This window comes from Lissotriton helveticus, chromosome 5_1 (assembly GCF_964261635.1).
Source record: "Lissotriton helveticus chromosome 5_1, aLisHel1.1, whole genome shotgun sequence".
Classification (NCBI taxonomy): Eukaryota; Metazoa; Chordata; class Amphibia; order Caudata; family Salamandridae; genus Lissotriton; species Lissotriton helveticus.
This window is the reverse complement of record NC_136065.1, coordinates 548,959,106-548,985,225: the sequence shown is the minus strand read 5'-3', so window position 1 is coordinate 548,985,225 and position 26,120 is coordinate 548,959,106. Positions and strand designations below refer to the sequence as shown.

The window sequence follows — 26,120 nt, the reverse complement described above, 5'->3', positions numbered from 1 at the left end:
GCTATGACATTTTTGGTGACATTACAGGATCCACTAACATGTTATAATGTCACCCTGTTCATCCTGACGTCGATCAATATAAGGAAAAGCATTTTGTTATAATTTAGGAATTAATTGCTCTTAATAAATGGTATTGTAAAGTATGTGTTATGTGCTTTTTATTCTTCTCCGATGTATTTTATTGTATGTACTTTTATGGCTGTTTTATTCTTTAATAGCCGAATAAAGATTTTGAATTAATGAATGACTAATGATATTCATGGGCAGTTGCCGTCCCTCGCTCCCAGTTCCAAATATTTTTGAAAAGTAAACCACCCATGAATCTTCATCCACATGACTGTCTACGTTGGGGTCAAGGGATGATTTTAGAAACGGGGCATTAATTACCTTCCAAAATGACCTTGAGTTTTTTGTAGAAGAAGCATGCGGAAGTTGTTTCCAGGCTTCCTCCTTCAGTGTCTCTAGTCTGGCTTTCCTAGCCTTTTTACTGCATGCATCTCTGGTAATGAACAAAGTGATGATTTCCTGTCTCGAGAAAATCTTTATGCCATGTGTATGTAACTTATTGCACCTACGTTCGGTAACACCTCACTGCATTATCACACTGGAACTAAGCCGAAAATCCTTGACATCACTCCACTATGGAAGCACAGTGAATGAAATCTGCGAATGTGTAAAACCTGACGCAACCTCATTACAACATCTAATTTACCAAGAATTGAATAAATCTATGTACAAGGATATTGAATTGCACACTGTGGTGGTTGGTTTAGAATCTTATGATATTCCTGATCCACAGATAGTGGGGAAAGTGAATTGTTTAACCCAGAAAAATTGTATTCGTGATACTTTCACCATTAAACTTGGGACTCAGGCTTGACACAAGTCGTAAAATACAAATGTGTGGATCTACTATTCGACACCTACACAGCAAGGAGCCAAGAACATTTAGAGCTAAACCTGCCTGTTTACATTAGAAATACCTTTTTAAGGTTTAGACTGGTATATATTCTGATTCGGGAGTTTGAAGGGAAATGGAACCCAGTGTTTACAAACAAAACTGCCTGTCATCTCTGTGACACTGCAGTTGAATCCCTTATGCATATCGCATGTATCTTGCCAAAACTGTTGTTCTTAAGGAAAATATCATTTACCTTGCTTGTTTAAAAACAAAAAAATTAGAGCAACTGTGGAAGCAGTTTGATATTGTTTTAGAATCAGAGAAATCACTGCAATAATAATGTTAATAAAGTATCTAGATCAGGCATATAAAGCATTATCTGTATGATGTTATGATCTTTATTTATGTGACTAAAGGAAAAAAAGAAGACGTAATTATCGAAATAGCTATGTGATATCCCTTTGGAACAAAGTTTTTGGTGTGCAAAATCTATGAACTCTATGCAATGCTGACATTTTTTGGCACTCAGCACTTTATTAGATAGGGAAAAAAAGACAGACAGTAGGGCAAGTAAGAGGGAAGGAAAGTCGTAAAACCTTCAGTCAATATTAAGAACAACAAGACTAGTACTGCCAATGGTAGAAATTGGAAAAGCTCACTCTAGTATCTCCCAAGACTATATATGGATTAATTGTATGACTATATTGAAATGTAAAGATAACATTTGCTTGGGTTTTAATGTACGGAATTTGGCAGCCTATGTGTTAGAATTGCAGAATTGTAAAATTTTCAATGCCTATTAATGTCATGGGTGATGTTTTATATTTATTTGTTGTAATGTTTGATTAATACAATAAACTTTATTTTACTACTATTAGAAAGCTGAAATCTTGCATAGAAATTCCCCTTCCATATCCATGCAGAAATTGCACCCCCACCCTTCCTCTTTCAAAGGTTTGTGATCAGACCTTACATTGAAGTAAGTGAAACCACACACAAATTCTGAATTTGTTCAATGCCCAGTATGTTCCAAGAGATTAACGTTCAATAATTGAATAATTTCTCTCAGCCTCCTTCAAACCTCTGGAGGCAGACATAATTAATTCTTCCACTCCTTTCCTTTTCTGGATTAAAACAGTTCCTAAACCTTTTAGACTTACATTCTTTACTCTGATTGTCTCATCACCTGGGACAAACGTTTTTAAACAGAGAGCATCTTTCAAATTATTCTTCACCTCTTCATATTCCTTCTTGCACTCCTAATTCCGTATGAAAACAGCTTTCTTACTTAAGAGATACCTTAAGCACACAGTTTTCTTTGCATAATTCTGGACAAACCTGTTGTAATATTTTGTCATTTCTAAAACAGAAACCAACTCATCTTTGTACTTTGGCTGCTCTGGATTCATAATGGTCTCCAGAAGTTCTTTTTATTTGGCAAATTACCAGTAGCTGTAAGCAAATGACACAGATAGTCTTCCTCATGCATACACATATTCCACTTTCAGAGTGAGACCTGACTACACGAATCTTGCTAACACTAATTGTACCCTTACATAATTTTCTTGTTTATCTTTCCCAAATAGCAGCAGTGTATCCTGGTAATGCCTGAACCTATAAAGTCCTTTAAAAGCATCTGATATTACCCTCTGGAGCACTGAAGTCACCGATATAAGACCAAACCGTAGCCTTTTGAAATTATATGCATCCAATTGTGATATAAATTGCAGTTAGATCTTGTGAGACCAGGTACTCTTCATACGGATGATTAGCTGATGTCACGCTGAGTGTGATTATTACATTTGCCCCAGTTAAGGTCATTCCGAACTCCTGAATGTTAGAAAGGGAAAATGCATCCACCATAACCCCGTGAACGATTCCCCTCAAGTGAACACAAAGACTAATGTCTCAATTCTGTTTTTTGCCACTACAATGATTGCTAGCCACTCAGTGGCTTCAATTGGTTCAATCACACCCATATCAACTAATTTCTGTATTCCATTCCTCACACTCTCTAACATTCTGACAGGAATGTGTCATATTTAGCTACTACAGGCACCACATTCTTGTTAAGATTTAAGTGGTGCTTATATCGTTTTAGACTACCTAGGTGCTATTGAAACAGTTGAGGAAACTCTTTGACATAGTGTGTGGTGAGCTGCTGGCTGTCCTGAACACTCCGCGCATATAAACAAAGAGAGAGTAAGGGATTTGTTGGGATAGGACTCCACTTCCCCTGGGGGTATATATCAAAAACACAAGAGGGAGTATCCCCAGGACAGAATGTCCTAGTGATTCATAGAAGTGGAGAGAGAAATATAACAAAGGAAGAATTCATTCTTTGTTTAAGAAACCCCTCACTCACCACCCTGGTTGGTGACATGCTTCATCATTGGGGCCCACCACAATGGCCGAGTGCCATTTAGGTGTGCTTCAATGCCTGTAACTACAGCAGAGCAGGTTGTTTTGGTGAAAGTGTGACAGTGAATCAGTGAAGTTAAAAATTTTTTTGTAATACTCCCTAAAATGTATTCAAGAGTTTACAAGACAAAAGATTAAAAACAAAGTGAGATACTCGTGTTGGCTTAACTGGCCAAAAAGTATCAGTGTTTTATGTGAAAAACAGTGGTCAACATCTTTCAACCTTGGAAAAAATTTTTTAAAGGTTTTCGTCAGGACCAAAATGTGTGAAACGGGCGGTCTACGCACGCTAAGGCGCATCCAACCCTGAATCCACAAAATTGCCAGACCGTGTACTTACGGTTCAGCCAGCTCACAGCTTTGTGTGTAAGGAAAAAAACATTCTGAAAAAAATAAAACAGCATAAATAATGTACATTTATATGCTGTTTCTGAAGCATTGCTTTTTCCATTTCTCCACATTTTTTTGGAGTTTACGAGGATCAAAGCTTCCACATGCATTTTGTTCCATACCATGTATGCATGCATACCAAGCCTTTCATTATTTTTTGTGCGTGTCCTGAACACTTACCTGTGGTTCTGAATTGGTATCTAACTTGACCAACAATAATTTCTGATAGGACCATCCAATTAGAATATTACCCTTAAGTGATTTATAAACTTTCCCTACACCAGTATGCCCCGCAAACTCCATATCAGCTGTAAAACCTGGATGAATATTCACCTAATCCAGTTGTACATATCTACCAAAATGGTCTTTGAACACTTTTTTTAAATGATAGCCAAATAAGCACAGGAATCAAATTTCAGCAATAGTTCAACATCATTTATTTTAACCAGAGCTGAAAGATGTTCATGTTTAGAATTCCCACATTTGCCACTAGAACTCAAAGTTTCAGTCTTTTAGATCCCAGCATCTTGCATCAGCTCATGCACCACTTTTCCTTTGTCGTTATCCTTTTCTGTGCTCCTACAGCATTTTCCAAAATGTAATTTTTTTTTATACAGTTGACACTTGACTGATATGGCAGGACAGCCACTATCACTTGCTTTGTGATCTTGCTTACCACTAAAACATTCTCCTTTAAATCCAAATTTCTCACTCTTCTTTTATCATTACTGCTTTCTTTGATCACACATACTGACTTTTCAGATTTCTTTCAACTCCCCTCTTGTTTCAAGTTGCTTAATTCATTTGCGCATTTCTTCATCTGCTCAATTCTTTTACCTATGCACATGACTTCTTCTAACGTAGTTTCGTCCTTTACCCACAACTCCTCCCTGATCTTGTCACTGCTACATTTTAAATACTAACTGATCCATGATGCTCTCATCGATTGCACCACATAATTTGCACGTGGCAGTCAGCTTCCTCAGACTAGTTGTATACTCTTCTGTTGTTTCTGTGATGTCTTGTTCTCCCATATATAAATGGTATCTTTAGATCAGTGTGCTAACATGGGGTAAATAATGTTGATGCAGTTTCTCAATACAAGTTTCAACGCATTTAAGTTTCTTCCCTCAATAGCACTCAAATTAGGGAGGGTTTCCAATACCTCCTGACCAAATCAAGAAAAACAAAGCTATAACAAAGAGTATTTCTGTTCTACACTAAGGTTAGTTCCATATACTCTAGTGTAATTCACAATTTTGTTTCCATGTATTTCATTTTATGGATGGGTTACCTGGGCTGCTAAGGAAGGATTGAGTTGGCGTACCAGTCTCCAATTTCCTCTTCTGTTAAAAACAACTTGTATAATAATCATAAACTCAACTTATCTGTGTCAGTTGTGAACCAGAATAAGTATCACTGTTACTGCTAAAGTAGAAGTTATAGCACTACAACTTTGCTTCCACTCCAATAGCCTAGCGAAATACACCATATATCTTTGGGAAGTCACCCTGTATCTCCCAAACAAGAGGTGAGGCCATCATTTAACCCTGTTGACCAGAAATGTGATGATATTTGTCACCATGACGTTTTTCCCGGTACTACTTAACCTAGAAAGCTTATCACTCACCAGGAGACATCTTCCTACATTGTTAAAACCTATGTAACTTCAATATTGGTGTGTCTTTTACCTTTATCCATGCGTTTCCTTTTTTTTTTATTGTCAAAAAAGGAACACCAAGACATTCTTTGTAAAAATGTGGGATAGCAGTAAGCACTAATAATAACAATAATACATACGTACTTTACAAATAATTCCAGGTCATAACATAACCAGGTTTAAAATATGTGACCTTGCTACTAATGGGCCCTATTCTAATAAGTAATCCTGGTAAGTTTAATAACCCTGCAGTGGAATTTCTGCAGGGAGCCAATTCCCCTTGCTCTATCCAGGGCCTTTTCCCTTTCAAAAGTTTCTTTCACTATTGCCCACCATTCAACTACTGAGGGAGGTTTAGATGAAATCCAGGCCCTGAATATCGCAATTCATACACCAAGACCTGATTTCTGAGGCGTCTAATTTCCAAACACTACCTCTAAAACTTATGCAAATTACTGTATTTTTCTACTTCACATCCATTCCTCTTTTCCTTTTCTTTATGAGGTAGTTGCATCATGTTTTTTGCCTCTTATTAAAACATATTTTTTCAACTGACAGTCCACCAACAGGTAAACACTGAAGTATTTTCAAAAGGACTCCATGCATATTCAATCACACAGTGATATCCTGAATAAGCAGGAAAACGTAGTGAGAAACACAAATATATTTGTGAAAAAAGAAAGTAAAATGTGAAAAAAACAAAATGACCCCTCACGTGCGCACCACCAACGGGATCACTGGTAGGTACTCACCAGTTGTGCCCACTTTTATCATCATAGGTGGTCATTTCTTTCAAAAGAAAAAGTGTCCAAATGAAACTTAGAAAAACTTAGGTGCAGTGAAGTGCATAGATCACATCACACGTTGCGTCCAAATGTGATTAAATTTGACACACACACTCCTGTGGCAATCACTTTATTATTTACTGAGTGTGTCCTGTCAAATTAAAATAGGCAGGTTGCTATTCATGCATATCATTCCCAACGACGGAATATAGCAAGTCAAGATGCCACCAGCATTATTGAGATTATAAATCTATGACCATGACTAGCCTCATTGTAGCCAGCATGATTTCAGCCACGGATAGAGTATAGTCGATCCCTAATCTTTGCTTCATGGCATATGTTATCTTCTGCCAAAAATGTTCATTAAATCAGGACAAGTAGAGATCATGTGCACCATGCTGGCTGCATGTAAACCACATTTGGTGCATTTACAGTGGTCTCCTCCTAGTCCCCATCCTTGTCCCCCTGCCCTCGAGCCCATCTAGGAATCCTCTCTGGGGTATAGTATAATAAGCAGATCCTATGGAAATGCTGCAATCTTAGACTGACATGGTGTATCGATCGCTCTATAGCACCAAACGCTGTCTCGATTTCTTCACAGGTGAAATTTATTCCCAGTCTTCTCCATTTTGCTGCTAGTTTTTCGCAGCTGTTTACTCTAAACTGGCACAAGCATTGGTACATCATATTGATTGCTGACCTCTGATTCTGCCCTTTCAAACATTCTCATACTGTGGATCTTGATACTGTTAGTAGTGTGTGGTGTCTCATAAATAATCCCTGAGCTCGAGGTATTTAAAGAACATCTGACGAGTAATATCAAATGCAAATTGCAGGCTTTCAAATGACCGAAAACCATTAAGGTCATATATCCCGCCAGATGATCAATGCCATAGTACCTTGCCACCGCCTGCTATCAGGGTCCTGAAATACCTCCAGAAACATTGGCTTACCCGATAAGGGGATATTATCATGGAAAAGAGAGATAGAACACCTTGCAACAATTCTCTGCCATATGTGTACACAATCCCTGATGGCCTTAAAGCGGACGTGTTTAAAATAGTTAGGGCCATTGATTCTATATGAAATCATTCGACTATCAGCCCCAAAACCAGCCGATGTTACAAATCTTGTTTTTCTGGATTCAGAAGGCTATGGAGGCACCACACGAATGCTGCCCAATAGTACATTTTGAAATCCGGGAGTTCTAGCCCCCCCTGGTTGTACAGCAATTTCATTGGCCCTATTTCCCGTTGTCTTTTTTTGTACCCCCAAATAAAACCGCTCAAGACACCATCTAATTTACTAAAGAAGGAGTTAGGGAAACGCAGTGGAATTGACCAGAGTATGTTTAAAATGTTGGTAACATTTTCATTTTAATAATGTTACACCTCCCCAATATGCTATTTGGAAGCTTATTGTATTCACAAAATTGTATCCAACCCCAAGTTCGGCTCCTAGAGGCCTTCTGAAACTCCTTATGGTGATATATACCGCTAAAAAGCAGAAAGCCTGGGAACACAAGATACCTAATAGGTTATCCACGGGGCAGGACCTTTGGCATAAGTGTGACTACAAGGCTACCCATACGTGATCCTGTTGAAAATTGCATTTCACCTAAATTGGGCAGATTTTTCCAATAACAGACGACGGGAGATAAGTATTCTCCCCACATTTATTATAATTTTTGTCACAAAGGTTACAGCTATCTGCACCTTCAACATGTATATATAGGCAAGGAATCTTGTTACTGATTGATTTCAGGGAGGAAATATTCATTGTGCCCTGACGAAAGCCCAGGACTATTTTTGGCATTTGATTTTTGGGCTGAAACATGTTGGCAATCTAATAGGGTCTTAGGACCATAACTTCCAAAAAAGACCAGTTTTTACATTTTTAATATCCACTACACCACCACCAATAAAGGGAAACCTCAGAGGTGCAGTAGGATTTTTATCTTTAATTCCCCCTGGCTTACATTTCCTATGAGCTCCCTGAAATACGGTCAAGCCTACCCTGACCTTTAGGAGTTAGGTTGAACCCGATGATGAAGCATGACACCAATAGGGTGTGTGAGGGTTGAATAACAAAAGGACATTTTTTCCTTTCCGCTTTTTAGCGGTATATACCACCATAAGGAGTATCAGATGGACTCTGGGAGCCACACATGGGTTTGGATACAATGTTGTGAATACACGAACACGGAGGAGTAGGCAGCGCCGGAGACCCTATCATAGGTCCTGCATCAGACTACTTACACTTGCATGGTAACTCGTATGGACGCCATTTATTAACAAGCCCATCTTTAATTCTGAGAACTGTTGGCGTCACGGACCTCCCCTCGCTGGGAGCCAGGATACACTTTCGCTTTTCCTCCAAACACAACTGCCTGCCATCCACGGAAGAACGCACTTGGATTCCTTTCCAAATCAATTTTACACAATACAGCCCTGACGAAATTCCCAAGGCACTAAAGGGAACGAAACGCGTTGGCTGTGCCTATGTATCTTAAAAAGAGAGAATAAAAGAATCCAATAAAGAAAGAACAGAAGACTTACAAACTTCTTGAACTTTTTCACTATTTACGCCATCGAGTGCACCTCTCAAATTTCTTGTAAACTCAATGTTGTGAATGCAGTTTGAATTGGGAGGAGGTATCCTCACCTGACCTCTCTTACTCCTTCACATGGTCAGTGGGGGACATTCCACTGCCACTTCTGGGTTATAATAATTGGACGCTTTTGCTAACTTTTCAGTTGCTTGGTTACAACTTCCAGCAAAGGATTGTAATTTAGTGCTTTATACATTCCATCTTTGGAGAGATGTGTATCCATAAGTAGGTAGCGGTCGAGCAGACACCTGAAATAGGTCATTCAGGCTGGAACTTAAGAAGCACTTGGTTCTTATTGACGTTCATTTATTAGTTTCTGTTTCAATAGCTTCTATTGCAGATGCTGGACCGGTGGTAAAAACGGCTATGTCATCACCATAAGCGGTGACTTTCAGCTGGCGCTGCCCTATGGTCAAAGGGAGTATTTGTGCGTTAGCATGCAGCGCCTTGATGAATGGCTCAATCTATAGTGTTAAAAGAAGAGGAGAAAGAGGGCAGCCTTGTCTGGTGCCACACTGAACAAATTGGAAATGGAGAGGTTTGCAAGCTGGCATAATACAATTAGGCCTGACGTTGGCTATTCAGAGCATGTATCCATTTGCAGCACCTTGCTCAATCCAAATGATGTGAGTGTTGCCCATAAATAGTCCCAAGCCACCCAGTCAAAAGCCTTTTCTGCGGCTAACAAGACAATTCCCAAGCTCAGCGCTGAATTCCCAGCAAAGTCAAAGGCACCCGCTGCGGTGTTGACGTGAGTGGTGCTATCTCTTCCCTGTATAAAGCCATGCTGCTGGCCAGAAAATATGCCTGGCATCATGGGAGCCAACCGGGTGGCCAGGAGTTTAGTGAATATCTTGGCATCCGCAATTATGAAGGATAGAGGCCGGTAAAAACTAGACTCCTCGGGTGGTTTGTCCTTTTTCAAGTAAAAGACTATGTTTGAAATATTCCATGACTCAGAATCCAAGCCCCTTGCTCCTATAAGTTGAATAACCTCTCCCAATAGAGGATAAAGAACACTTTTGCAGGCTTCGTAGAACTCATCTGAGATTGAGTCTTCCCCGGCCGATTTCCCCGTTGGTAACACAAGTATTGTTTCAACGATTTCCTCATGCGTAAATTCTTGTTCCAACAAGGCCAAGTCCTCGTCCCTCAAACGTGGCAGCTTATTCCCCATTTAATATTCCTGAATTCCTGTCTCATCCAGCACCACCTTTTGTGACCCGGGGGTGACCCACTTGTGGGACACCCCCGCGCCGCACGGCCACCAGCTGCTGCGTGTGCCCCTGAGCCTTGTCCCTGCCGCGCTGCCTGCCTCGCCGCCGGCTGACTCTGCTGCCGTCTGACTCTGTTGCCGCTTGCGTTGTTTTTGCTTTGACCGCCATTTGTGCTTGTTCAACTGTATTCTTGCCCGTGTTAGCATTCTTGTTTGTTTTTGTTTTGACCGCCATTTGTGCTTGTTCAACTGTATTCTTGCCCGTGTTAGCGTTTTTGTTTCCCATTAGTGCCTGTTTACTTTTCAGCTTGCGTCCTTCCTGTTTGCCCGCCTACCTCGCCGCCCTCCGTCTTCCCTCCCCGCTCCCCGCTTCCCGCCACCAACGCAGACCCCGCCCCTTTTTTCCTTCTGTTCCCTCCCCGCTCCCGCCTCCCAGCTGCTCCGCCCACCCGCGCACTTCGCCTTTATATGGCGACCGTGCGAACGCGCAGCGGTCACGCGCAGCGGGCGCGCCGATTGTGCGCCGAAGGCGCGCCAAAGGTAAGCCCGTCTGCGCCCGTCCGCGACCGGATCGCGCCCAGCGCCAGGACCCCTGGCCCACGAAGACCCCGACCGACCCGCCTGACGTACTCCGCCGCAACCCTCACCGCTCTCAACTCCGGCCGACTCCAAGAATGCCATCAAGCCACACCACGACGTACCCACGGACCGTTCAGCTGCCACGCCTGCAAATTCACCTGCATCCGGACCTGCCGCGCACCAGCACCCGCCAAGTCGAACACCAGCAGCACCCACCTCAAGTGCATCCTGCTCAACACCCGCTCCGTCCACAGACACGCCATCGAACTCTGGAACCTCCTTGACGCCACAGCCCCTGACGTTGCCTTCCTCACGGAGACCTGGATGAACGCCTCTTCAGCTCCCGACATCGCCATCGCTATCCCAGAGGGCTACAAGATCGTCCGGAGGGACCGAAACGCCAACCAGATGGGAGGAGGCATCGCCATCATCCACAGGGACACCATCCGCATCACGACCAACACCGACGACACCCTAACCACCGCCGAACACCTGCACTTCCAGATCCACACCAACCCGAACACCACCCTCAGAGGCACCCTGATCTACCGACCCCCTGGACCACGCACACAATTCAGCGAGGACATCGCCGACTTCGTCAGCCCGCATGCCCTCCCCTCCGCTGACTACATCCTCCTGGGGGACCTCAACTTCCACCTGGAGAACAACAACGACCGCAACACCACCACCCTGCTGGACAACCTCACCAACCTGGGACTCAAGCAACTGGTGTCCACCCCCACCCACCTCGCCGGACACACACTCGACGCAGTCTTCTCTTCCAGCACAGACATCGACTTCAGCCACGCCACAGAGCTTCAATGGACGGACCACAGCTGCGTCCACTTCACCTTCAAGAGAACGACGACCCACCACCACCAGCAACAGGCCGCCCGCAGAAGCTGGAACAAGATCACAGCAGACCAGCTCGCCACCTCCCTGAGCCAGCACCCTCCCGCCAGCTCAACGAACCCCAGCCAGGCCGCCGACAGCCTCACGAAGTGGATCAGCAACTGCGCGGACGAGCTCGCCCCGCTGAGGACCCCGCCCAGCAGACCCGGAAGCAAGAAAGCCCCGTGGTTCACCGACGAACTCAAGAGCTCCAAGAAGAACTGCCGAGCCCTCGAGAAAGTCTGGAGAAGGGAACCCACACCGGACAACAGGACCTCCTTCAAGCTTGCCACCCGGAAGCACCACCAGCTGATCCGCGCCGCCAAGAAAACAGCATTCAAGGAACGGTTGGAAAACAACGCACACAACTGCAAGGAACTCTTCAACATCGTGAAAGAGCTTTCCAACCCCAGCGCAGGAAACAACGACATCACCCCATCGCAAGACCTCTGCAACTCCCTCGCCTCCTACTTCCACAACAAGATCGCGGACATACACAACAGCTTCAACAACCAACCAACGTACACCAAGACCGAACAACCACCCCCCACCACCACCCTCCACGCCTGGACCCCGATCAGCACCGAAGACACCATCCGCACAATGAACTCCATCCACTCCGGATCACCGACCGACCCCTGCCCTCACCACGTCTTCAACAAGGCCGACGCTGTCATCGCACCCCACCTGCGAGACATCATCAACACATCATTCGACACCGCCACCTTCCCTGAGAGCTGGAAACACGCCGAACTCAGCACCCTGCTCAAGAAACCAACAGCGGACCCCACCGAACTCAAGAACTACCGCCCCATCTCGCTCCTCCCGTTTCCAGCCAAAGTCATCGAGAAGACCGTCAACAAGCAGATGGCCGCCTTCCTCGAGACGAACGGATCCCTCGACCCCTCACAGTCCGGCTTCCGAGCCAATCACAGCACCGAGACCGCCCTCATCGCCGCCACCGATGACATCCGAGCCCTGATGGACAACGGAGAAACAGCGGCCCTCATCCTCCTAGACCTCTCCGCGGCATTCGACACGGTCTGCCACCGCACCCTGAAGAGAGGTGTTACCTCGAAACCGGTCCGGTCCTCGGATGCTTGATTCCGGTCTGGGAAAGATATGGCTGTTGTAGTTCGGACTGGACTGTTCCCATGGGGCAACAGGGTCAGAGCTGATTTGCATAAAGCCATTATCTGACCCAGGGTGGTGTGGAGTGCAAAAAAACGATGGATTTGGGCCCAGATCTTTTGACTGGGGGAGTGTGTGACATTGATCCACATTCAGTCCATCACTTGTTCTTTTTTGCAATTGCCGCCCTAAGTGCGCTGGGGATGCCCAGACGTGGGTCCCAGGCACTCCACACCACTTGGAGTCAAGCTAGCCGGGCTGAAGAGAGGTGTTACCTCGAAACCGGTCCGGTCCTCGGATGCTTGATTCCGGTCTGGGAAAGATATGGCTGTTGTAGTTCGGACTGGACTGTTCCCATGGGGCAACAGGGTCAGAGCTGATTTGCATAAAGCCATTATCTGACCCAGGGTGGTGTGGAGTGCAAAAAAACGATGGATTTGGGCCCAGATCTTTTGACTGGGGGAGTGTGTGACATTGATCCACATTCAGTCCATCACTTGTTCTTTTTTGCAATTGCCGCCCTAAGTGCGCTGGGGATGCCCAGACGTGGGTCCCAGGCACTCCACACCACTTGGAGTCAAGCTAGCCGGGCTGAAGAGAGGTGTTACCTCGAAACCGGTCCGGTCCTCGGATGCTTGATTCCGGTCTGGGAAAGATATGGCTGTTGTAGTTCGGACTGGACTGTTCCCATGGGGCAACAGGGTCAGAGCTGATTTGCATAAAGCCATTATCTGACCCAGGGTGGTGTGGAGTGCAAAAAAACGATGGATTTGGGCCCAGATCTTTTGACTGGGGGAGTGTGTGACATTGATCCACATTCAGTCCATCACTTGTTCTTTTTTGCAATTGCCGCCCTAAGTGCGCTGGGGATGCCCAGACGTGGGTCCCAGGCACTCCACACCACTTGGAGTCAAGCTAGCCGGGCTGAAGAGAGGTGTTACCTCGAAACCGGTCCGGTCCTCGGATGCTTGATTCCGGTCTGGGAAAGATATGGCTGTTGTAGTTCGGACTGGACTGTTCCCATGGGGCAACAGGGTCAGAGCTGATTTGCATAAAGCCATTATCTGACCCAGGGTGGTGTGGAGTTCAAAAAAACGATGGATTTGGGCCCAGATCTTTTGACTGGGGGAGTGTGTGACATTGATCCACATTCAGTCCATCACTTGTTCTTTTTTGCAATTGCCGCCCTAAGTGCGCTGGGGATGCCCAGACGTGGGTCCCAGGCACTCCACACCACTTGGAGTCAAGCTAGCCGGGCTGAAGAGAGGTGTTACCTCGAAACCGGTCCGGTCCTCGGATGCTTGATTCCGGTCTGGGAAAGATATGGCTGTTGTAGTTCGGACTGGACTGTTCCCATGGGGCAACAGGGTCAGAGCTGATTTGCATAAAGCCATTATCTGACCCAGGGTGGTGTGGAGTGCAAAAAAACGATGGATTTGGGCCCAGATCTTTTGACTGGGGGAGTGTGTGACATTGATCCACATTCAGTCCATCACTTGTTCTTTTTTGCAATTGCCGCCCTAAGTGCGCTGGGGATGCCCAGACGTGGGTCCCAGGCACTCCACACCACTTGGAGTCAAGCTAGCCGGGCTGAAGAGAGGTGTTACCTCGAAACCGGTCCGGTCCTCGGATGCTTGATTCCGGTCTGGGAAAGATATGGCTGTTGTAGTTCGGACTGGACTGTTCCCATGGGGCAACAGGGTCAGAGCTGATTTGCATAAAGCCATTATCTGACCCAGGGTGGTGTGGAGTGCAAAAAAACGATGGATTTGGGCCCAGATCTTTTGACTGGGGGAGTGTGTGACATTGATCCACATTCAGTCCATCACTTGTTCTTTTTTGCAATTGCCGCCCTAAGTGCGCTGGGGATGCCCAGACGTGGGTCCCAGGCACTCCACACCACTTGGAGTCAAGCTAGCCGGGTTGAAGAGAGGTGTTACCTCGAAACCGGTCCGGTCCTCGGATGCTTGATTCCGGTCTGGGAAAGATATGGCTGTTGTAGTTCGGACTGGACTGTTCCCATGGGGCAACAGGGTCAGAGCTGATTTGCATAAAGCCATTATCTGACCCAGGGTGGTGTGGAGTGCAAAAAAACGATGGATTTGGGCCCAGATCTTTTGACTGGGGGAGTGTGTGACATTGATCCACATTCAGTCCATCACTTGTTCTTTTTTGCAATTGCCGCCCTAAGTGCGCTGGGGATGCCCAGACGTGGGTCCCAGGCACTCCACACCACTTGGAGTCAAGCTAGCCGGGCTGAAGAGAGGTGTTACCTCGAAACCGGTCCGGTCCTCGGATGCTTGATTCCGGTCTGGGAAAGATATGGCTGTTGTAGTTCGGACTGGACTATTCCCATGGGGCAACAGGGTCAGAGCTGATTTGCATAAAGCCATTATCTGACCCAGGGTGGTGTGGAGTGCAAAAAAACGATGGATTTGGGCCCAGATCTTTTGACTGGGGGAGTGTGTGACATTGATCCACATTCAGTCCATCACTTGTTCTTTTTTGCAATTGCCGCCCTAAGTGCGCTGGGGATGCCCAGACGTGGGTCCCAGGCACTCCACACCACTTGGAGTCAAGCTAGCCGGGCTGAAGAGAGGTGTTACCTCGAAACCGGTCCGGTCCTCGGATGCTTGATTCCGGTCTGGGAAAGATATGGCTGTTGTAGTTCGGACTGGACTGTTCCCATGGGGCAACAGGGTCAGAGCTGATTTGCATAAAGCCATTATCTGACCCAGGGTGGTGTGGAGTGCAAAAAAACGATGGATTTGGGCCCAGATCTTTTGACTGGGGGAGTGTGTGACATTGATCCACATTCAGTCCATCACTTGTTCTTTTTTGCAACCGCACCCTAGTACAGCGCCTCAGCAACATCGGAATCCAGGACAAAGCGCTGGAATGAATCATCTCCTTCCTCGACGGAAGAACACAGAGAGTCCGCCTACCACCGTACAAGTCAGAGGCCTCCGAAGTCATCTGCGGCGTCCCTCAAGGATCATCTCTGAGCCCCACCCTCTTCAACGTCTACATGAGCCCCCTCGCGGCCATCGTACGCAAACACAACCTCAGCATAATCTCCTACGCCGACGACACCCAGCTGATCCTCTCCCTGACCAACGACCCCGCCTCCGCCAGAGCCAACCTGCACGAAGGGATGAAAGAGGTAGCTGAGTGGATGACGACCAGCCGCCTGAAACTGAACTCTGACAAGACGGAGGTCCTCATCCTGGGCTCTTCCCCCTCCGCCTGGGACGACTCCTGGTGGCCTCCCGCCCTGGGCACCGCACCCAAACCGACAGACCATGCACGCAACCTGGGCTTCATCCTGGACTCCTCCCTCTCCATGACCAGGCAAGTCAACAACGTCTCCTCAGCGTGCTTCAACATCCTACGCATGCTACGGAAGATCTTCCGGTGGATCCCCACCGAGACCAGGAAGACCGTCACCCAGGCCCTCGTCACCAGCCGACTGGACTACGGCAACGCCCTCTACGCCGGTACCACCGCCAAGCTCCAGAAGAGACTCCAGCGGATCCAGAACGCCTCAGCCAGACTCATCCTCGACATCCCACGAACCAGCCACATCACCGGACATCTGAAAGACCTTCACTGGCTCCCCGTCAACAAAAGAATCACCTTCCGCCTCCTCACCCACGCACACAAAGCCCTACACGACCAAGGCCCGAGCTACCTCAACAGCCGGATCAACTTCTACGCTCCCAAACGCCACCTCCGATCAGCCAACCACGCCCTCGCCGCCGTCCCCCGCATCCGAAGAGCGACGACAGGAGGAAGGTCCTTCTCCTACCTGGCCGCCAAGACCTGGAACTCCCTCCCGACCGACCTGCGCCTGACCCAAGACCACCTCTCCTTCAGGAAGAAACTGAAGACCTGGCTGTTCCAGCAGTAGCGGCCCCCCCCCCCCCCAGCGCCTTGAGACCCTACGGGTATGTAGCGCGCTCTAGAAGTGTCACTGATTGATTGATTGATTGATTGATTGATTGATTGATTGTGTATTAAGGTTTTGATAGAAGATGGAGAATTGCTTGACTATATCTTCCGGATGCTATGTTGTATTCTGTTCTCCCCTTTGATGACCTTTATCAGTATTTTAGCTTGATTGTCTGCTAACTGATAGAAGAGAACCTTCCTAATTTGATCCCAGTACTCATATTGTAACAACCTGTGCTTGTCGTAACTCACAGCAACTTTCTCCCTGAAAAACTTGCTTATAGCCAACCGTTCCTCTATTAGGGAGGTATACATAAAATCCTGATCTTGGGTGCCTCACCGAATTTCATGTGCATGGCGAAGTTCACTGGCTAGTAGTTTTTGAAGAGCAACTCTATCTGCAGTCTCTCACTCCCTATTTTGCTGCCAAATATACAACTGGGTAACCCCCCTAGTATATGCCTTCCTCGCGGCCCAACCCACAGAAGGAGAAGCCGACCCCACATTATCCTCATGCGAATCCGCACATTTTTTATGAATAAAGGCTAAGTAGTCACCATCGATGAGTAAGTAGCACTGGAATGGAAAGGGCTGAAGTATTTTAAGCCCTGCCTTGACCTGGAAAGATAATTTTATGGGGTTGTGATCAGATGCGAACCTAGGGCATACTTCCATGTCAGCGGTTGACAGTCCATTGTCAGAAACTCAAGCCATGTCTATTCTAGAATACTGTTGATGTGGAGCAGAGTAGTAGGTATGCCCCGGAGCTTCTGGATATTGTGAGCGGCAAGTGTCCTTTAAAGAGTGCAACCACCCCAGTTCGAAGATTGAAGCTCTTACCTTCCCCATTCTAGGAGTGGCTGCACAATTTGTGGAGTCAATGGCATATTTCACTACACAATTAAAATCCCCCATGATTAGTCGCTCCCCTTGCCAATCTAATAACTCTAAGATATTAAAGTCAAAGACAGCAGGGTCATCGACATTGGGGCTATATATTGCACAAAACACATACTTTGTACCCTTAATTTCCAATTGCGCCAATGCCCAACTATCTCTTTGATCAGCCAAGGTCTTAAGTACTCTGTGATCAAATGTTTTGCTAACCAGTATACCAGTACCACTAATAGACGTGCTCTGTGATGTGCACATAACTATTTGGTACCCAAGGTGCTTAAGCAAGCCTCGATCTTTATGAGCTAAATGTGTCTCTGTAAGTAGGATTATATGAGGTCTATAAGCTTTCAGCTCCTCCGGAACTAATTGGTGCTTAACTCCACTGTTTAAGCCTAACACATTCCAGGACATACATCTGATTGTGCCATAAGACTTGATGAGCTGTGTCGCTACTGTGTTTTTTAAATGTGGACCCATTATCTACCCTGCACCCGACCCCCCTTGCCCTCTTGCACTCCTCCCCCATCCCCCCAGTATTGTGAAGAAGGAATCATCCTCCTTATTGGCTGCTGTTTGGATTGGCAGCTATTAGCCCACCGCACACCCAGAGCAGCCCTTTGTCCACCCATCACCCGCCACCAAAGTGCCCCATGGAGAAGAAAGGTAGAGCCATCCCAGAATCAAGATAAAAGTAAGAAAAGAGAGAAAACAAACATCAATGTGTCGATTGGCCTCATTTCAGATCTAAAGTGCTTATATTCTTAGGATTCTAGATCTTTGTAGGAGCCCTCTCTGACTGCCATTGGCTTAAAGCTTGCTTAGCCTCCTGGTCTGTGAGGAAGAACTGCTAGTGTCTGCCTTTTATGACCTTTAGTCGGGCCGGCTCTTGCAAAAACACCATGGTACCTTCAGCCTTTATGCGATCAATAACTTGTCTCTTCTTCCAGCATCTGTCCATGATGGCTCAGCATAGGTCTGAACTGACAAAAGATAGAGAAGGAATCAATCACTACTGGGGTGCTAGGCTGAGCTTTGATAGATATCTCCTGCCTTAATAAAACGTTGCCAAAAAAATAAAAAAAGTTCTGGGATAGCGAGAGTTCGGCTTAAGCAGAGTTATAGGCAGTCTATGCGCTTGCTGGATTTGACAGAGATTTGACAGAGATTTGACAAACCCAGTTCCAGTCTGACAGATCAGGGAAGGCACTTTGGAATAGCTGGACCACATAGGCACGAGGGTCAGAGCACTCCTTACCTTCAGGGACCCCGAACAGCCTTAAGTTGTTACGGCATTGCCAGTTGCCCAAATCCTCAATTTTAGTTTGCATGGCTAGTATTTGCTCATCATAAGTTTGTACAATTCTACTGGTTGCAGTGGTAGTCTTTTCTGTCGCTGTGACCCGTGTTTGCAGCTCTGCGGTATCTCTGGTTAGTACCCCGACGGTGCTGGACACCTTGTTTAAGGACTGCTGGATATTGAGTTTGTCTTACCTAGCCAGCGCATAGTGATCTTGTGCCTACAGCCTTTTGGTCCTGCAATGCCTGTAGTATTAGAGAGAGTGATGGCTCTTTAGTGTTTGAGGAGTCCCTCAGCAGTTGTTTCCCAGCAGTATCCTCCCTTCACTGACAAAGTCTGGGTTTGATGGAGACTCAAGTGATTCAGGGGTTTGCGCTTCGTAGGCAGGCAAAGACAATGTATCTGGCTGGGGACCGGTAAATAAGCAGAGTGAGTCCAAGGATCCAGCCCAGATCTCGTGCCTGAGCTTGATAACCGGGAGATCAGAGGTTTTAATTCCCCTTTCGATTGAACCCATTTACGAATAGGGCTACCATCTGGAGTGACCTTTGTGCAAGTGCTAGCGTTATTATATCGGTTGCTTCCGTACAAATCTGTACCTTTCTTCCTCAATCTATTTGACTTAGGTTTCTCCTTCTTATTCCCAGGGGGATGGACTTGACCCCAGTCGTGGGGCCGCTTTTTGTTTTGCCATGCCCAAATAGGGTAGCCTGCTGGATCTTAACCCTGTGGCTGATGTTAAACAGTTGTCCCTCATATGCTGTGAGTCCCTCATGTCCTTCTTCATTGGCCTGAGGTGATTTCTGAGCAGCTGTGTGAGCTAGAGAATCAGGGCTGTTACTAGGTGAGACCGACCCCACATTGCCTCCTTGCCATCCATCATGAGCCATTAGCACTGCCTATCTCAGCCTCCCAAATCCGAGGCAGGTCTGTCTATCTTAGCAAGCCCTAGTGCAGGTGCCAGTTCCTCTGTTTCCCTCACCTCAGACTGTGAGTCGTTACAGTTGTGACTGACCTTGCCCACGGCGTTGTTACCTCCCTCGACGAGTGCGTCAATTGGAGACATTGTATTGTCAGTTTTAATTCCCTTCCATATGTGGTCAATACCCCCTGCTCGTTCAGCACCCTCCGTATGTTTGAGTGTGCGACAAAAACAAATCTACCACCTTTGCCGGTTGTAGCAGCCACATCACTTGCTTACTGACCCGCGACGAGCCTCCTTTCAACATGGTCTGGGACTACCGACCACCCCCCCTCATCATGCAACAATATTTACCATCCAAGTAGTAATTACCAGGCGAGAGAATTCATTGGAAGGCAGGGGGTCTCACGACCCCGCGGCCGTATTTATTAAAATATGAAAACAAAATTAAAATTTGAAAATAAACATTATTTACACAATTATTAAATGCAAAATTCAGACATTAGATTTACAGCATGGTAGACAGGAAGGAAGGGCTAACCTTAACAAATGTCCAATACAGCGTGTTTCCTAATCGAATCTAACATCCTACATCAATTTTGCATTCTAATAATTTCTGGGCCTATGGCAAGGTCGTTAACCGGTGTCAGATCCTTTCCCTAGCTACGCCCTCACGCCTGAGTGCACCCCCTGACCCAGAAGCACTCACACCGCTCCCGGGTTACGGCGGGACAGACCAATCAATCGCGAGGGGCAAGGGGGGGCCGGGCCCAGCCATGCGTGCGTGGGGGCCGAGCGGCCCTCCCTTTCCTTGCAGCACCCCTTGGCGCTCCTGCTACTGGATCCTCTGCATCCACAGACATCCCTATTCCTCCTGTGTTAACCAAGGCTTTGGCTGCGCATTCTGCTTTTGCTGCAGTTTTCAGAGGGGCCTTCTCCTTGTCTGGGGAGAGCGCCAGGGCTACTGCCAGACCAGTCCAGCGGAATCCAGAGAGGTGGGAACAGGCAAGCCAGCAGGCTAGTCAGGATGAAAACCAAAGCTGCCAAACACCCTACATTGCCAAAACGAGCATTTGCTCATGTAGCCAGTGGTAAGTCCACCTTAATTAACTTCCTTTATTTCTTCACCGCTGTACTCTGCTCCCTCTCTTCCACTCTCCTGCCTCCGTCATGTTCTCATTCAGATGGCGTGTAGAGGACGGGAGCCGCTCTCAGTGCCTGTGAGCCGCAGCTGCATCAGTCCTCCATCTTTCTTCCCTGAGTGACCTAGCCATGCGTTTCCAGTGCAGGTCTTCTGAAATTCTGAATGTTGGTGTGCCTGCTACCGTTGTGCAAATGCTTTCATATCTTCCCCGGAATCTAAGATGGCTGCTGTGTGCACCGTGCACACCATGCTGTGTTCAGAGAGTATGCTTTCCATCACCAGAAAGTACTCTTCCTTTAACATCACATGCTAAGTTACCAGATGTATCCACCTAAGAGGGTCACTATGCTTGACTCGCAGATGTCATGTAAATGTGAAGAAATCCATCCAATATGTCTGCCACTCCAGTCTTACACATGCAGCGCTCTAGATATTGCCACACATGTTCGACAAATTGCTTGTGCACAGCTTGTTGTATCCTGTTCCCAGACTTGCGCTGACAAGTTTCCTTCAAAAGAAAGCATACTCAGACCCTTGCTGCATCTCCAACTGAGATATGGGGCACGGGGCTGCCATGGCACTCACCAGCTAAGTCTATAACAGGCAATAAATACATGTGAAAGCTCTCTCTACCTTCCGGCACCAATTGAGGTGTTAGGCAGTCCATGTGTGCAGCAGGTCGTTGCCAAATGTGGTGCTATGGTGACCAAAAACACCTCCAGCGCTGTTGTTCTAGTGTCACTCCCCAACAGCCTCATGTACGCTAGAAATTGGGGCAAGTGATATATCCAAGCAGGTGCACACATGCATGAGGACTCTACACCCCATGTAGTGTTTAGGCTCGCTCTCTGCGCTTACTTTCTATGCACCATATGGGGGATGTTCTTACCAAATTTGCCACTCCTACCTAACCGCAAACCAGACTGTCATCTTCACTCAGCTGAATCACTACCCCAAACTGTCAACTTCACCTATGCTGGCCTGCCAAAAAGGGTGAGTCCCATCCATTTGCTATCCTGTAGAAGGGAGGACAGCCAAACAGCACTATGGGACACACGTACTGGAACCAGGCTACCAGTGTTTGTGGAGGTTTTAGTTCAATAGGACACCAGTGCAACTGGTTGCTTCCACTGTGAAGGGGGAGTGGCAAACAGCAGACCATTCGGCCTTGATTGAATGTTATGCCTCCTGCATAGGTAGTTGGAGTAGAGTGCTTAAAATGTTTTAAAAAGTCCCAATAAATTTGCAAGCTCTGTTTATAATTGATTAACTAATATAACACCTTTAATCTTTTGCGTGAGCTACTGCTACACGAGAGATGTAGGTGGGTGCATTCTCTGAATTATTTTAAATCTATTCTCATTAAAATAAAATCTAGTGTGCTGTGACTTCAGGGAATCTGATTTGCATGTGTACCATGCACAATTTCTCCTTTAAAGTCCTAGACAACAACTGTTTTCTCTCATTTGATTAACATTCACGGATAATTCTTTCCTAAATGGGATCCTAATACATATAATTGCAGTCATAAACCAGACCACTATTCTTGATTGCTCATATTTATCTTACCCATGCTCTCTGCTGAGCAATAACAGTGTTCCCTGTCCCAAAAGTTACAATTTCGTTAATCTATGATATTTTATTAGTAATTGGGAAAAGAACTTTGAGATTAGTTACAGGTTTGCGAAAAGATGGATGAAACGCAGCTTTTCAAATAAGGACATTATGTATTTCAAAAAAATAAATCTTACCAGCATTGTCAGCATATATACGCCTCAAGCAGAATATTTTTTAACGATGTCCCAAATAAATGCGTCTTTCTTTGACAGTTCGATATTTCAAAGCAATCTTTATTGGCGTTCTTCAATAAAAATTCTAGAACCAAAAGTAAATATGTATTTTGGAAGGCTGGCTGCTCGAATACAAGTGTTCAGCTGTTTTTCTGAAAGCAGAATGAACCTCATGCACTTTGCTTGAATTGTACAAACAATAGCTCTATCAATAAAATCCGACTTTCCAGCTGTTTTCCCGGTACGTACAAGTGCAAAAAACATACAAATGGAGCAACACGCACACACGCATAAGCGCGCGCACACTAATTCTGAGTCAGGCGCAAATTCAGTGAACTAACAACAGAGCACACAGCTTGGGAGTCGAGTTGAGGGCACACAATTACAGAACTATGACGCTGATTATGAGTCAGGCATAGTGGTATCATCATATGGACTGCCTTTGTCTGCCCCGATGCAGAATTTACCCTCCAGCACTTCAGCACAACTAAATCGCATAAAGCTTTGGCTGCATCATTCCACTTTAATTCTAGTGGGGAGGCATGGCCTGCCAGAACCTATCTTTTCCATCATCCCGTACTCCACACAGTCCCTCCTTCAGTGCCCATTCACCAGACAATCTCCGTGGGCTTAGAACGGGTGGTAAATGCATGTGTTGAAACCAATCGAATTGGACATTCTGTGTGGTTTTCCAACCATTAAATCCGGTAAACAACCTTTTCAACTCAACTTTTACCACGCAGGGCCTTTACAACGCAACTTTTACAACGCAAACCATTACAACGCATTGCGCTGGGGGGCGCTCTAGGATAGGGAATGGGTTTAATGTACTATCCAACACCTTCCCTACTATCCACGGGGACTGGAGTTGGAATAGTAAATTAAACAAATCACTATCCAGCGCCTAAAAGCACTATGCGTTGTAATGCTATGCGTTGTAAAAACCGCGTTGTAAAAGCATGCGATGTAAAAGCATGCGTTGTAATGTCATACATCCATTAAATCTTTTCATACAGGGTAATTCCCCACTCCATGGGCGTAACAAGTAATTGGACAGCGTTGTGGTGAATATGCCACACATTGCTTGCACAAATGCCATTTCCAAAGTACTGTCCAACTCATAATCAGGGCCCATATCAGGTTTTGGGCCTCCAAAAGAGAATAGCAGGCACATCGTTGGTGCTTTCATTTGTTTTGGATGATTTTCCACTTAAATATTTGAAAAATATTATATCCAGTTAACCTTATTGAAATGTCGTTGTTTTGGAGTCATTTTGCTTATTAAAAATTTCTCTGTTTTCCTAAATTGAAGTGGGATGTTGTATCTTTGACATTTTAACAGGTTTGTTACTTCTAAAGTATTACACATTTTCTTTAAGTTAAGTCTGTTTGGTTTGTGCCATGGCTACAGAGGTTGAGCTCAGGTTTAAATTACTGATGTCTTTGACTGGACATAATGGGTTAGCGACTTTGTGCCTGTTTTAAATGAGGGCAGAGGGCAGAGGTCCGCCATGCGGATGGAATAAATTGCTCCATCCCCATGGTGGATAGCCCGCCCACCTAATTTATAAATGACCGCCAAGCAGGTGGTCATTTATAAAGGCATTGGCTGGAACTGCTGTTTCACTGGTTCATACCAATACATTTAACTGTTTGTAACAGGGCGAGTTGAAAGAACGCAACCCTGTAGCAAACAGTATTCTTTTTTCTGATCAAACTGGTAGACCTTCTACTCACAGTGGCGGTCAAAACAATCCTAGCGACCTGGAAATGCACTAGTAAAGCCACCTTTAAGAGATGGATAAACTAGGTGACTTTTCTCAGAGGCGCGGATAATATCACAGCAAAATACTCAACCAACCACACAGCTAGAAGCGAGATGTGGGGCGCCCTGGACAAACACTTAGAATTGGACAAACCCCCCTAGGCAGATAACAGGCCGTACACCATGATAATGATACACGAGGTCAGCAGCGTCTAACCGGGGTTTTGCACTAGCCCCCCCCTTCTTCCTCTTCTCCTCTCTTCTTCACTCTTGGGACCTACAGTTACGATGGATACCAGCATCAGCAACAAACGATAAGCCGCCTGTCACCGATGAGAATCTAGCGACTCATCTGTATGGGCCCCCGCATCATTACTGTACTGTATTGTATCATATCTGTAAACTTTTTAATAAAAAACATACAGAAATTAAAAAGAAAAGAAAATCCCCAAATATTTTTTTTTAAACAATTTTAAGAAAAAAGTAATACTCCCTCGCTATGGGAGTCTCCTTCCATGGCAGTGGGATTAACATACTGTTTTACTGTTCCTTACCACCAGGTTCTACCTGGCAATAAGAAGCATAAAAGAATGACTACATGTCCCCCTGTGGGTGGGAAGGGAAGAAATATGGCTTCAGAGGCTTTGTTAGTTTAATAATCTTGACTGTATATTGACCAAGAGTACTCAAACAGGATTATACGATTCATTGTTTTATATATATTTCTCTATATAAGATTGTGGTGTCAATGGTGAGGTCCTGTAGAACTCTTGACAGGCATAGCAATAATTGTTTCCCCTCTTCCTTCTAGGACCCAGAGTTGGACATCACAGCCAGAACCGTCGAACAAAAAAGTACAACAAAGGTGGTAAGCATTAGGGTTCTGAGAACCGAGTTCATCATCACCAAAACACCAGTGTCTTAATGTGAAGGTACCACTCACTCTCTTTCCCTCCATAAACAAATCCTCGGACTGGCCCTTAAGCATAAAGAATTGGCAGGGCATTTGACATGATGTTCACTGTCACCCCATAAGTGAAATAATAAACTCTTATGAGGAAAATAAAAAAAATGGCAAGTTCATAACCAAAATGTCTAGTTGTCGTATTTTTAGGTTCTTCCCTCCTCCCAACCCTTTACTAGCCAGTTCCAGATCCAGCCACTCACGGCGCTAGCAATAACGCTCCTGAGCTGAGGCAGGCTGTTGCGCCACGTCTGGCGGCTTCCCACTCTTCAGACCAGCTCTCAGTGACTTCTTCGGTCTTCGTATTCACAGTGGATCCCTATATCTCTCCGACCTCACTGGCACTCGCACTGCTCTCCTCCGTGTCTTTGTCTTGCTGTTTCTGCGCTCTTCTTTCGTCTGTGTCTCCATCCTGTCGTGGCTGCACTTTCTCTCCTTCTTCCATCTTTGCCTGCAGCATCCTCGAGCTCCTTCCCGACTTTGCTTTTGCCCGTCCCATACAATCCATCTTCCTTTTTACTACCATGGCCCGCCCATAGTCCTGGAAGGAGAAGTCTTTTTTCAGTGTTTTCAAGTTACAGGGGCATATTATCAAGGGGGTTTATCTCTGCTTTTTTGGCTCTAAAAGCCAAGAAAGCGGAGATAAAATGATCTCCCTATTACCTAGCTGTCGCTAACACCAGTTAGTCACAGCTAGGCGGAGATAGTGACCATCTTGGGTCCCACTTTGCATGTCAGTGATATTTATCCCTAATGACATGCAAAGTGGGCGTGCCAAGATGTTATCGACTGGAAACAGTCGCTA

General features: G+C 45.9%; 1 pseudogene; it reads right to left on the bottom strand.

The window, feature by feature from the left end:
* Positions 1 to 25,841, bottom strand: part of LOC144752516 (coagulation factor XI-like) — a 168,756-nt pseudogene extending 142,915 nt beyond the window's left edge.
* Positions 25,842 to 26,120: the final 279 nt, after the last annotated feature.